Source organism: Podarcis vaucheri, assembly GCF_965113315.1.
Source record: "Podarcis vaucheri genome assembly, chromosome: 12".
In the NCBI taxonomy this organism is placed as follows: domain Eukaryota; kingdom Metazoa; phylum Chordata; class Lepidosauria; order Squamata; family Lacertidae; genus Podarcis; species Podarcis vaucheri.
The window spans coordinates 34,734,384-34,749,448 of record NC_138750.1 but is presented as its reverse complement, the minus strand read 5'-3'; the positions used below and the strand labels follow the sequence as shown (position 1 = coordinate 34,749,448).

At 41.7% G+C, this 15,065-nt stretch overlaps 1 protein-coding gene and 1 long non-coding RNA gene across 5 annotated transcripts in view; both read left to right on the top strand.

The window, feature by feature from the left end:
• Window positions 1-15,065, top strand: part of NXPH1 (neurexophilin 1) — a 178,759-nt gene that overhangs the window by 89,990 nt on the left and 73,704 nt on the right. The gene's annotated exons all lie outside the window — the stretch shown is intronic.
• The window catches only part of LOC309515840, a 38,787-nt gene continuing 34,041 nt past the window's right edge, over window positions 10,320-15,065 (top strand). The window contains exon 1 of the long non-coding RNA XR_014212697.1: window positions 10,320-10,355. This is a non-coding gene — a long non-coding RNA (uncharacterized lncRNA). The remainder of the gene's footprint in view (window positions 10,356-15,065) is intronic.

Here is a 15,065-nt window from a genome sequence, read left to right as displayed (position 1 = left end):
TTTTTCACAGTTTCTGTTTTCTTATTCCTTAGTTTGCTGCATAAAATAACTTCTTCATGCAGCACATAGTTAAACTATGGATCTCACTATCAACAGGAGGCAGTGATGGCCACCAACTTGGAATTTTTTAAAAGAGGATTGGACAAATCCTCATAGAGGAAGTCAAATGTTCTGAAGCTACAATGCAAACTGTTTGTTCTGTGAAGTAGGGCACCCACTGAGAAGATAAATCAACTCATTGAGTAGGGAAGACCAACATTTTAACCTGATAACAACTTGATGGATAGAACTGAATCATGCAAAGCACTGTGCATAAAGTTAAGATTTGCAATGAAAATCCATAGCATTAAATTTCAAAGGAGCAGGAATCATTTAAACATTCCGCCTCTTTTCTTATTGATCCTGATGGTTTGCTCAATTATTTCTCACCCTTGAAAGGAGATGGGTGGTCAGTAGGCACCTACCCTTTCTTCTCAGAGATCCATGGCTTCCAGAAGCTGAAGTGAATTGGTGCTGACAATAGCCCTAATCATGGATTAGTCATGATGATTAGACGCTTGAGTTAAACCACCCACCAAGACACCGGTCCTGTTCAACTCAGTTACGTTTTCTTGACAATTAAAAATTCTGTTTTTAGTACTATTTTTCTTGTAAGCACCGTTGTGGGTGTCCCTGGCCTAAAAGGCAAGGTAGAAATGTTTCGGATGGCTTTTCATTTCATTCTATTTATTTCATAAAAATTATACACTGCTTGATTGTAAAAACAACAACGACACACCCCTCCAAGTGGTTTATTTAGTGCACACAAGAGTTGAGTGGGCAACATCAAGAATATCTATTAAATATCCTCACTCCCAGTGGCCTCTAGAACTGACTACAAATGTGCAAGATCTTTCCAGTGTGCCAGTGTGGTGTAGTGGTTAAGAGTGTTAGTCTCGTAATCTGGTGAACTGGGTTCGTGTCCCCGCTCCTCCACATGCAGCTGCTGGGTGACCTTGGGCTAGTCACACTTCTCTGAAGTCTCTCAGCCTCACTCACCTCACAGAGTGTTTGTTGTGGGGGAGGAAGGGAAAAGGAGAATGTTAGCCGCTTTGAGACTCCTTCGGGCAGTGATAAAGCGGGATATCAAATCCAAACTCTTCTTCTTCTATTATACCTGTTGCTTTGTATTATAACTGTAAGCTGTAGAATGGCTTACATGCTTGCAAACACTAATGCACTGAGAATTTATGGATGAGGCACTGTGAAAGTGAAATATAGTTCCCCCCAATCAATAGGTTAATTAAAGGTCTATTTTGTAAAATGCATGTGCAGGCACACCCTCCCCCTCTCACAGTTCTATATTATTGATTATTTTCACAGTTACAGCACAACCAATGGTACATATCAAGCATTTCAGAGATGCAATGATTTCATTCATATGCAAGCAGGAACATATACCAACATTTTAGATACTATTCCCCACCCCCTCATCTAATCCCAGGCAGCAAAGCAAACTGGCAGCACTTAACATGATTATATCAAGTTCTCACACAGGTTCACTTCTAGCCAAGGGAGCTGATGTGAAGAGTCAATTCGCCAGGGCTAATTATACTGATGGAAGAAAAGTTGCCTTTCTTTTGTGCTTCCTGTGGATAAAAGCCCTGTTTTGCACACTCTCTGGTTTTACCCCAAAAGACTGCACAGAAAGGTTAGGAGTCTTTGATGCAATTTAATGACAATAATGTTGATGACACAGGCTTCATTAGCTGATGCTGTGATCAGGTATTAAGCATGAGTACCTCTATGGCTTTCTGTATAATTTAACCACAAATGGTCCCTTGCTGAGTTCCTGTTCCTACGGCAGTTTGTGCCCTCGGCGTCTAGTAAGGCCCAAAGCCAATGTTACTGATGTGGCATGGTGACCACTTTGCTGTAGCCCAATAACATGCAGAACTAAGAATGCTTGCACATGGGGATCTTGCGTGTGGTTCAGGCAAATCGCCCTGTATTCCCACAGCTGCACTATTCCAAGGAAGGAGCAGGGTTGTGAAGCCATGTTCAGTTACTAGGCTGGATAAGTTAACGGCAGATCCTAAAGAGCACATTTGTGATCAAAATGGTTACGGAGCTATAGCTACATCTGTATTTTAGCTTGGTTTCTAGGGAGGATGAGGATGCTGGTGTAGTAATGGTATCATTCACGCAACTGTATCAATGTGGAACCAGGCAGACGGTCTTCTGGTTAGTGGCGCCCACCTTGTGCAATGCCCTCCTGTCAAATGTCAAGGAAATAAGCAACACTCTGACTTTCAGAAGACATCTGAAGGCAGCCCTGTACAGTGGTACCCCGGGTTACAGACGCTTCAGGTTACAGACTCCGCTAACCCAGAAATAGTACCTCGGGTTAAGAACTTTGCTTCAGGATGAGAACAGAAATCACGTGGCGGTGGCGCAGCGGCAGCGGGAGGCCCCATTAGCTAAAGTGGTACCTCAGGTTAAGAACAATTCCAGGTTAAGAATGGACCTCCAGAATGAATTAAGTTCTTAACCCGAGGTACCACTGTATAGGGAAGTTTTTAAATGTCTGATGGTTTCTTAATTATTTGGAAGCTGCCCAGATTGGGGTGGGGTATAAACAGCAGCAGCAGCAACAACAATGACAACATAATGCACCTGTCCATTAAGTTATGAACCAAAGGCTGCATTCTGGGTACTGTTGCCTCCAGAAGTGATGTGGGTGTTGAATGGACAGGGCATAAGAACAAAAGCAACGTTATTTTCTCAAGTTATTTGTATTCAGAAAGTTGTTATTGTTGTTATATTAATTTAAACACGTTCATATGCTGCTTGCTGAAACAAACAAACAAATAAACCCCTCAGGGGGTTGTACAAGGAAATATCGGAACAAAAATAAATTATAACCCCAAATTACAACCCATTAAAAACCAAAGTGCATGAATAACAAGTAGCAAAAACAAGTCAATAAAAGTCATCACTAAAAACTGGCTGATAACAAGACCAGCAAATGCTTCAGTGAATGGGCAAGGCTTTAAAAAGTGCCCCAAAGGGGGCTAGGTTTGACCTCCATTGTCAGAGGCAGTGCACTTCTGAATGTCAGTTTCTGTGAACTGCAAGTGGGGAGAGTTCTGTTGTGTTCAGGCCCTGTTTGCTTGCTTCCTATGGGCATCTGGTTGGCCCCTGTGAGAACAGGATGTTGCACCAGATGGGTCATTGGCCGGATCCTGCACGGCTCTTATGTCCCTATGATATCATGGGTGGTTTTTGTTCTACCCCAGGGGTGGAACCAAGATGTCAGAAAGTTCAGTGTATCACGAAATACTTTGAAACTTTTCAGTTTGGTACTTTTTACCAGCATTATTGATGAAATTATCTGTATTCCTAGTGGCATGTAAAATAAAAGATAGCAATGCTTTTTATGGTTTCTCTTCCTTGTTAGTTTTTACGTCTGATCGTATTCAGCCAGGAAAAGTGTTTTCTTACTTCTTTTGTATTTGCAGTTCATGTTTGTTCATTAAACATGAAAAGAAATCCAATCTATAGTTACAAAAAGAGAAAATGAGGGGAACCAGAGAAGTAGATTGTAGTTTATTGTATCTGTGTTAAAATGTTAATTGTATGATTATAGTTCCAAACTCCCATTTCCTATCTTGGGAACTGACGTCTGGCTTTGCTGCAGAGATGAAGCAGAGAAAAAGCAAAGGTGTCTCTCAATGCCTGCAACTAGCTCCTATTCTTAAATTGGTGGTATTTGTCTTTTATCAGAATCTGCCCATCTTGAAATATGAGATTGGGAAATGTCAGCGGCTATATTTTTCCCCATGGCTGGAGAAATCTCTTTCTCATGTAATGCTGCCCTCATGAAATAAATAAATAGTGAGCAACTCTGCTAAGTTTCTCCAGAAACACACACACACACACACACACACACACACACACACACTTAAACCTTTTTTCAAGTGGGGTAAAATCAACCCAGAGTGCACATTTCATTTGCACAGACGTAGACCTACAAGATATGGCAAGATGGTGGCTGTATGTGCACCATGCATTTAATGTACATACCCCCAAGAATCCTGGGAACTGTAGTTTACCCCTCACTGAGCTATACTTTCCTGTACCCTTAACAAACTACAATTCCCAGCATTCTTGGGGTTGTGCGATTTAAATGTGATTTAAATGTATGGGTTGAACACAGCCTCTGCCCCCAAATTTCAGTCACTTACCATTTACAGTTGTATTTTTGTACACAAAAAGAACCTGGGACGACAATGATGACAACAATATTTCAACTAGTATGTTGAGTTTTGCCATTGGCGTGCCTTTTATTTTAGTTTTAGCCCAGCCCTTGTTAATGTATTGGGGTTAAAAGCGGGGGGCATGCGCTTTTTCAGGCAAAAAACTGATCCAGGGCAGCAGGCACGGCTTTGTGTTGTGTTGTTTTACTTCCCTGAGATGCCCTGGAATTTGCCTGGAGGTAGTAAGTGTCAGTTTCATTGTCTCTGTTTAAGAATTAATGCATCCTGGTAAAACAAAACAAAACAAAACAATGATAGCCATGTGGCTTTTCAAACAAAATGTGGGGCCCCTCAATATATTATTCTCATTGTGGTTTCATGATTATTTGTGCTCGTGATGGTATCATGGCTGTTTATACATGACCCCACTTTTCAATGATAATTTGAGGTTATATGTTAGTGATTAAGTTTTAATTTATATATTTTTAACTGTTGCTATATCTGTAGTGTCCCTGTTATAGCTAATTGCAAATTCAAATGTATCCCTATCGTGTTTTATGACTTCCTTGATATTGTATGTGAGCTAGAACTGGTCTGTGACCGAAATATTAGGTTCAATTCAATTCAATATGGTTTGTACCTCCTAAAATGTCAGGGTGGACATCCTGCTTCATGTCTAAGCAATGCACATCCTGTAACATCCTGCTAGAATCCTGTAATTTTTCATACTGCAAATGTTCCAGGGTTGTTGTTTTTGTCTGTCTGTCCTTTGCTGCACTGTACTGCAACAGCACCCCAGCCGACATCAATAATGTGGTCACACTGAGGAAACGTCAAACAACAAATAATAAAGTGAAGTGAAGGGCAGATGGCCCAGTAGAAACATACCACTATTGCGCTATTATTATGCCAATAACCTGTTGCTGGATACATCTGCAAAGCAAACACCAGTTTTTTTTTTTGGGGGGGGCTGATCTAGAGAACAGACTTAACATGGGCAAGAAGTGGGAGTAAGAAACAGAAGGAATCTAATTTGTTCTAATTTCTACCAGTTTGTGGGGATAGTCTGAAGAACAACTTACTGGTAGAACACACGTATTGCCTGCTAAGGTCTTAAGACAGACTTTCCTTCTGCTTCAAATACAGTATTTTCAAATACAATCAATCCTTGGCATCTGCCCTGGTAGGATTAGAAAAGGCTTGTCTGGAACCCAGAGGAACCACCAACAGTCAGTATAGACCAGGCAGAGGCAAACTCTGCCCTCCAGATGTTTTGGGACTACAACTCCTATTATCCCTAGCTAACAGGACCAGTGGTCAGGGATGATGGGAACTGTAGTCCCAAAACATCTGGAGGGCCACGTTTGCCTATGCATGGTATAGGCAATACTGAACTCAGTTTATGGGCCAAAGGTCTAACTTAGAATAATGCTTGGAAGAAATGTCTTAAGAGGAAGTTTGGTGGGCTACGATTGGGTAGTTAGCACTGGAAACCATCTGGAAGATTTGCTTTTTTTGTTCTTTGACTGCCAGTTGGCAGAAGAGCATATGCTGAAGAAAAAAGTGGCAGGAGATTAAGGCTTTGTATCAGCCCATCGGCTGCCAACTGGGAGACGGATTTGCAAAGGGACATGGAGCCCCTGTGGGAAAAGACAGGGATGGTGAAAGTGTCTGACAGCAGAGGAGGGAAACTCAGAATTGTTCTACCGCTTCAAAGGCAGATTTCTTGAGCAGAAGTAGTTCACAGATAAAATTCTCCAGAGGAGCATAAAAGTCTTGGCATTTGTACTCTGTTTTGGGAACGAGCCTATCTGTGTTGCCTAATGAATCAGGAATCAAAACCTTGGCTTGCATTACTGTGATGATTCCTTATCCCGCTAGAGTCTCTTATCAAAATGTGGTCTCATTAAGTTCAAGTGGCACTTTTCGACTTACCATTTAAAATGTGTTGAACTAACTTAGAGGAAATGAAATCTAATTGCTTCAAAATTCCAGCTAAGTTCACGTGGCAGCCGAGAGATTTGACCAAGATTTTCTCTATGCTTACAAAATGAGCGTGCAACGTTGAGCTGGGTCAGCTATTCCTTTTGCTGGCTGGTGCTTGTTCACAAAACTGCTTTCAGAGGTGGAGACTCACAGAACTTAGTGGATCAAGTTCTGTAGGCAGATGGAGTTCCAAATCAGCAAAGTACCTTACTAGCTTTGGCTAATGAGACTGTGATAGCTCTCTCTGGACCAGGACAGCCTGACCACTGTCATCCATGTGCTGATAACTTCCCCAATCTCTGTGTGGCTGCCCTTTCAGTTGGCCTGGAACCTGCAGCTAGTGCTCAGTGCCTAGGGCAGAATCATGTTACACCCCTGCTGAAGAATTGGACTGGCTGCCATTTAGCTACTAGGCTAAATTCAAGCTGGTGTACAAAGCCTTAATCACTCGAGGGCCAGACTACCTAAAACAGGGGTTGCTGTAGTCCTTCGACCACCAGTGGTCCATGAGCTTCATTGAGGTGGCCCATAGACATCCTGGTTTTTAAAATTGTATTTTATTGCTACTTTTATCTCTTGTATTTTACTGTGTTATCTGAATTCTGTGGGATACAAATTGTAGTCCAATAAGGGTTGACATGGTGCTAACGCATTGGCAGGAACACTGGATTGGTTCCAGTGGTGCATTTACCCCTCACCAACCTTCTTGGCACCTTCACAGTTCCCCTCTCCCTCCTGGTTAGCAACGGTGACTCACCTGCTGGGAAGCTAGCATAGTAGTTCTTCCCCAGCCACTTCTGATCAAGGGGTTGGAACAACTCCCGTATGCAAAGAAGGGTTGCAACCAGTGCTATTTTTCTAGGAAAAAAGGGTGCTGGAACTCACCACAAACACCTCCTTTGTTCTCTTAGAATGGAAATGGCACCTACCAGAGAGGTGCCAGAACTGAGTTCCAGCAAGTTCTGGCTGAAAAAAAGCCCTGGTTGCAACATTTGGGGCTTTTCAGTTTAGAGAAATGGTGAGCAAGGGGGGACACGACAGCGTTGAGTTGTAGAAGATAAGGCAAGGTGTGAAGAAAGTGGAGAAAGAGCTGTTCTTCCATGCTCATAGTTCTAGTGCTCAGGGCCATCCAATGAGGCCAAATGCAAGTCAATTTGGTATAGCCCTAGTGGGTTCTAAACTATGGATGGCACAAACCATAGTTTGATGTGATGTCTGGATCAAGCAATTAATATCTGTATTAATGAAGAACATTTCAAAATGGAGCTGGATTATTGCGAAGTTATTCCAGGTTGTGGGCTGAATGCCAATGCCAGTGGATTTTCCTATGATGTACAAGAAGTGTGTGTGTGTGTGTGTGTGTGTGTATCTCTCACTCTCTCTCTCACTTTAGAAGGCTAATAAAAAAAAGTATGTTGGCTATATCAACTTTTTGACTTGTCCCATGCAGTACTTTAAACACTGCTCACAAGGAGAATGAAGCTGCAAGATTTAGCCTGTTTCGTCTCTTGAAAATACAACTATTTGAAACTGCCATTGTCTATGAGCACTAAATCTGTTTTGCGTAAATCCCATGATTTGCAGAAGAATGAAACCTCAGTAAACTGGAGAAGGAATAATGATTTGTGGAGCTCTACAGGAGGTCTTAATCCCAAGTCCAACTGTAATACCACTCACTATTTCATAAATTGTGTCCCTATGCATTTATCCCAGCAAAAGCCAATAGTTAGTATCTAATTATAGAGGCCCAACATGGTTCACACACTGAGGTTTCCAAGCAGGACTGTTACCAAATGAAAGGAATCAGTTGAAACCCTGTACAGAATATAATTTTCTCCCACCTGGTTTCAAATGGCATTAGCAGAACAAATCAGATATTGAGGTGAAAGATAAACATTTCTGAGACATGGGTCTCAAAACGTGCATAACATCAAGCACAATACAAAAAAATAGCATTTTGCTATATAATCTATAAATCCCATCTCCAGTTCTCCTCAAAATTGTCTTATAGTTACTCACATGACCAGATCCCATTGATAATAACAGAACTCACTTTTGCATCGATATAGCAGGAAATTGTATTATTATTATTATTATTATTATTATTATTAGAGAAACTTTTCTTGAACTAAGGAAACTTTGCAGCTGTTCAGGTTATAGAACAGAGTTACAATTTTCAAGGAACAGCTTATTGTATTGTTGCATCAGCTAAGCTCTGATTGCTGTAATAATCCCATAATGATATATTAACCAACTTTGCCTGGGCTTCGATTTCAGGATTTGTTTTAACTATCTAACATTTTTGGAGAAAAGAACCCAAACTCTTGTTTTAGGAAGAAGAGGGAAATCTGGGCCTATTAATGTTTAAACTGCGCTTGGAATTAGCTCAGGAGGAACAGGGTCCTGCAATTATAAAAAGGCAGCAATCACAGCGGGACAAAAGACAACCCCATGCAGTCATTTTTCAATACTTCAGAAAGAAAAAGGAACCGAATAAATAAAGGCAACAATCCAACTCGCAGCAGTGGCAAAGAGGCTGCTTGTGTGTAGGGCAGTCATGGAGAAATGAGGAGCTTCCACAGATGTGTGAGTGGAAGAGAGATACACAGCACAGAGAGAAGCTATGGAGAGTCAAATAAAATGGCCGATCACATCAAAACAGTGCCCCTGCTGTATCCTTCTGGTACAGCTCTGTGAAAGGGAGAACAGTTTCCTTTTCATTAAGGCTAGGCACTGAAGCTGAAATAAGTTTGTGGAGAGCCAGGAGTTCTGTTTCATTTGGAAGCGGTTTAGGTCAGGAAAGGAAGGGCTTGGACTTTCACGTGGTGGAAACTTTGGGGTGAACTTCAGTGTCAGATTGGCCTTAGGTTTGGGCAGAACCTTGAGCAAGAAACCCACAATTGCCCCCTTCAGCCACTTGCATGCATGCGTGTGAAAGACCTGTCCTTTTCCTAGAGATAATACTCTGCTTATTCATTGCTGCACTGGTGCTGTGGTCTAAACCACTGAGCATCCTGGGCTTGCTGAACGGAAGGTCGGCGGTTCGAATCCCCGTGACAGAGTGAGCTCCCGTTGCTCTGTCCCAGCTCCTGCCAACCTAGCAGTTCGAAAGCATGCCAGTGCAAGAAGATAAATGGGTACTGCTGTAGCGGGAAGGTAAACAGCGTTTCCGTGCGCTCTGGCACTCGTCACGGTCCTCCGTGTGCCAGTAGTGGTTTAGTCATGCTGGTCACATGACCCAGAAAACTGTCTGTGGACAAACGACAGCTTCCTCGGCCTGAAAGTGAGATGAGCACCGCAACCCCATAGTCACCTTTGACTGGACTTAACCATCCAGGGGTCCTTTACCTTTACCTTTATATTATTATTATTATTATTATTATTATTATTATTATTATTATTACCACCATGCCCTTTCCCCAGACCAGGACTCAAGGTGGCTTACACAAGAAGAAGAACGTGGATAAAACATAAAGCTGAAAATGTATAGAAAAGAATAGTTAATTAAACTATAATGGAATTAAAACAATATAAAAGCAAATTATTAAACTACAGATAGTAGAAACAGCACAGCAGTATTAAGATGCAATTCCTAACCCCCCCCCCCCAAAAAACCAGTCAGTTCTCCAAAGCGTGTGAGAATAAAACAGACTTCACCTGCTGGCAGAAGGACAACAAGGAGAGACAACAGTCTTACTTCTCCAGCATTGGGGAAGCTAGTGCCCTCTAGTGGTTGCTCCCATCACCTCTTGACCACATGGCCAATGGTCAAGCACAGGTGTGGCCAAACTTGGCCCTCCAGATGTTTTGGGACTACAATTCCCATCATCCCTGACCACTGGTCCTGTTAGCTAGGGATGATGGGAGTTGTAGTCCCAAAACATCTGGAGGGCCACGTTTGGCCATGCCTGGTCAAGCATGATAGGAGTTGACATCCAGGAATATCTGGAGGGCCATAGCTTTTCCAAGAGAGCTGTGCCACAGCAGCCACAGAAATGTGAGCTCCTATGGAAAGGTGAGATATTAACTATAGAATCATAGAATTGTAGAGTTGGAAATGACACCAACTGCCATCTAGTCCAACCCCCTGCAATAGAGGAATCCACCAGTCATTTGAGAGGCATGTCTCAGGTAATTATAGTCTGGATTTGTCACCTATCCCTACTTTAATTCAGAAGCAGATCTATTTGTGTATATACGATTTGAGCATATGCATGTGGAAATCAGCATGCAAATTTAAATAATAATGCTAAATAAATAAACTTTACGGTTCTTTTACTCTCGCCTACTGCAACCTGGTGCCTTTCAGATGTTTTGGACCACAACTCCTTTTAGCCCTAGCTAGCTGGTCCGTACAGTAAAAGCTATGGTTTTCCCAGTAGTGATGTATGGAAGTGAAAGCTGGACCATAAAGAAGGCTGATCGCCGAAGAATTGATGCTTTTGAATTATGGTGCTGGAGGAGACTCTTGAGAGTCCCATGGACTGCAAGAAGATCAAACCTATCCATTCTTAAGGAAATCAGCCCTGAGTGCTGACTGGAAGGACAGATCATGAAGCTGAGACTCCAATACTTTGGCCACTTCATGAGAAGAGAAGACTCCCTGGAAAAGACCCTGATGTTGGGAAAGATGGAGGGCACAAGGAGAAGGGGACGACAGAGGACGAGATGGTTGGACAGTGTTCTCGAAGCTACGAACATGAGTTTGACCAAACTGCGGGAGGCAATGGAAGACAGGAGTGCCTGGTGTGCTCTGGTCCATGGGGTCACGAAGAGTCGGACACGACCAAACGACTAAACAACAACAGCTGGGTCAACTGTTAGTATTAGCAGTATCTCAGTGGTAGAGCATCTTCTCTGTTCGTGGTTCAATTCTCAGCATCTCCAGGAAGGGCCGCCTGAAATCCTAGAGAGCTGTTCCCAGTCAATGTAAGCAACACTGAATTAGATGGACCAATGGTCTGACTTTGTATAAGGCAGCTTCTGACATTCCTTATGTTGGGAGTCCTAGTCCACAGTATCTGGTGTGCAGCAGCTTGGGGAAACCTGTCTTACACCTTCTGAAGAATATGCTACAACAACAGCTTTCTTTCAACCCCATGAAGATAACCTTCCTCTCCTCACTGGTCCATTTCCAGGGATGTGTTTGCATGTCACTCACCATTATTTCCAGTGGTGTACTGTACCGTCATACAGAAGCCATCTGATTCTGTAGATAAACAGCATTATTTGTTTTGTGCTTATTATTTGATCACTTACTGTTATGGCCCCTTTCTTTTCATGCTTTCAAGGTCTGAAATGTATTATATATATATATATATCAGAGGTAGGTGAGAAATCAATAAAACATTCAAATGCAAACATCTCAAAGTACAAAAAGAGAACTTCAAACAGAGAGGTGAGGATGTTGTGAGAAGCGATTGTTACAATACACTTTAAAAATGTCTGCTGGGTTCCTCAAGAACTATGGATTGGTGGAGATATGCATCCAGTCTCTTTCTTCTGCTTCTGGCACTTAGAATAAGTTTGAGGGCACATTATGCTTTGTTCAAGTAACTGGGAAACATAGTTGTATTGTTGGAAAACTAAGTGGGGAGTCCTTTATATATAGTTCTCCAAAAGACAGAAAAGCTTGATGCAGAACCAAAGGCATTTCTCTTTGTGTACAAAAATGGAGTGTAGCATTCTATCATCCGGAAGCTATCTGATTTTGTAGATAAATAGCGAAGTCATACAACCAACCAGGTGGGAACAGTAAATATCAGAATTAAAGATAAAGAAAACACCTGCTTTTTTTTTGCTGTAAACTGGGTGGGGGTGGAGGATGCTCTGTATAGATTGGAATGGTTTTGTTTTGATTCACCGCAGCAAACTCATTGAAGGTTGCTGTCATATTGCTTTTGCCTTCCCTTCTGAAGGATATCCTTTAGACAAACATGTAGGGGAAGGAGCCTGTATTGAGACGACAGGAGACAGGATTTCAACACGAGCCACTGAGACTTGTGAGACTAGAGATGATACCCAGAAAAAGGCTGAGATGCAACCAGAAGGTTGAAAAGACATTTGGATTGTTGTGGCAGAAATTTGCTTTAAGCACATTCCAACCCTGTTCAATTTCAATCAAGCACCTGGACAAGGTGGCTGGCTGGTTATATAGATCCTATGCAATGGTTATCTTTGTGGGATGGCAGATTTCCCCCTTTCATGCCAGGACCTCCCATCACCCCAAATTACGGAAGGGGACAAAAATGCAAAACTCAGCATCGGTCATTGAATCAAAAACCCCATTGACCTGAGTTATTCATTGTAGGTGTTGTGACAGTAGACAATAGTGACATAGATAACTAGTTTTGAGAGGCAGGAGCCTTATGAGATATTTAAAGGACCATTTGGTCCTTCATCCAACCAATCAGTCACTGTTTACAGTAAAAAAATTGCCCTAAATGTCCTTGGCTCAGTATACCTGAAGGAGTGTCTCCACCTCCATCATTCAGCCTGAGATCCAGCGCCAAGGGCCTTCTGGCGGTTCCCTTACTGCGAGAAGTGAAGTAGCAGGGAACCAGGCAGAGGGCTTTCTCAGTAGTGGCGCCCAGCCCGGGAACGCCCTCCCATCAGATGTCAAGGAAATAAACAACTATCTGACTTTTAGAAGACATCTGAGGGCAGCCCTGTTTAGGGAACAGGAAGGCTGCCCAGAGTGGCTGGGGAAACCAGATGGGCAGGGTATAAATAATAAATTATTATTTCACTGGCCTGGCTTAACATTCTCTGTCTGCCAGTGCAAGGGCTGTTCTGTGTGCTAAACTTATGTATTTTCTCACCTATCATTTTAATAATTGTCGGCTATCTGGAAATGGAAAAAAGAAATCTCTCCTACTACCAAAAGTGGAAAGGATGGTGGGAAAGCTTTGCTTTCATATCTTCATCTGCATATATTGTAATTTTGACTTTTGAACGGAGCAGCATTGATAGAGACATCAATGAAGATGAATAAATATTGAACTGCACAAAATCAGTTAGAAAGATTTCCCTTCTTCCCCAACCTCTTACTTAAGACAAGGCAGAAAAAATAGCTTTTATCCATTCTGTTGATAATCGTTTCCCCTTCAATGGTTTTTTAGCTATAGTCAATATTTAGAAACTGACACTTTTCCCCCACCCTAGGACATAAGACCAGGATTGCTAGCTTTGGAAATTTTGTTTCTGTGAGCTCTGCAGTCTCTCTCTCTCTCTCTCTCTCTCTCTCTCTCTCTGTGTGTGTGTGTGTTTGGGGTTTCAGTCTATTCTGATGTTTTGGTAACTCTCATAAAGGCCACAAAGCTGGTGAAATGGTGCAGGGGAAAGTGGCCCTAGGTAGGGAGAGAGAAGAAATTCAACCCCATTTGCATTAAAAGGCAAACCTACCTGCTTTGAACTTCCCAAAACAATACACAGCCACCCTTTGAAATTCACGCTCCCCTGAATTTTGCAATGCGATTCTGCATCCAAGCAAATGTGTGCCAACATGCCATATAATGAATATTATATAAAATGAATATTATTGGGGAAATGACAAAAATGCATTATAGTAGGCAGAAATGCTTTACAAAAACATGTATATTTGGATAAATCCACATTAAATGTTGATGAATTATTGGGATTTTTTAAAATAAAAAAAAATTGCAAACAGATATGGAAATGTGGAGAACTGAAGTTCAGTAAAATGTGGAGAACTGAAGTTCAATAAAATGAGAAACAGAGAGAAATCAGGACTGATAGATTGACCCTTTCCTAGCAGATAGGACACTGCTCTTTGGTTCCAGTGACTGAACCCAACAGAAGAGGATTCTGAACCCAACATACTTTATGTCTTCAGCACATAGGTTTTCTTTAAATTGCTAGCATGGGACATTTGTGTAAAAGAGCTGGATTGGGTCCATGGCATGAGATGGAAGTAATGTTAGTCCCTCATCCCCACTGTGGTACCAATCCAAATTGGAACTCACACACCAGTTATTTGTAAAGGGAGGTAAGCTCAGTAGCGAAGTTCCCTTTTGCACGGATGTCATCCAAATTATGTGGTAAATGTTTGTAAAACCTCAGACTCTAGAAAACATATATTTTACCACCTTGTTTTCAAACTGAATACTGCATTTAGAGGAAGGGTGGGCTATAATTATGCTGTAAGTTATCAAACAAACAGCACATGCAAAATGAGATCAGATACCTTATTTTGGAGGAGAACGCTGGTGTAAAATGAATGCATTTTTGTTGGGAACAGCCTTGAGGTAAAATGTGGGATCTTATAGCACAGATGTGCACATCCCTACTTCAAATCATGCTTTTTAATTTTCAGTGTCCCAGTGGGTCACAAGCCATAGCTGTTCATCACATTTGTGTAAAAGAGCTGGATTGGGTCCATGGCATGAGATGGAAGTAATGTTAGTCCCTCATCCCCACATCCCGTAGTGAAGCTTCCTTGTCTGAACCGAGCCAAGGAGTAAAATAATAATGTTTATTAGATAAGAAGTTAGCTTTCACTTGCTTCAATAGCTCATAAGGGCATTTATATGGAGAGGTCAGTGATATTCAATTCTATCTAAATTTAACTATATTATTGGTGAAAAGCTTAATAAATGAATAGCCCTGCTATTCGATACATGAATAACTGCACACCATATTTACTGATGAGTACACTTACAGCTGCCATGTGTTATCCAGTCTTCAATTACTATGTAAGGATTAATTATATACCAGCGAATATTGTGCCACCAACTCCTGGTTTTATTGTGAGATCCAGTTCCTGGATGAATCTAATAACTGCAACATAAAGTTCATTATCTTTAAACTTATCACCATGTT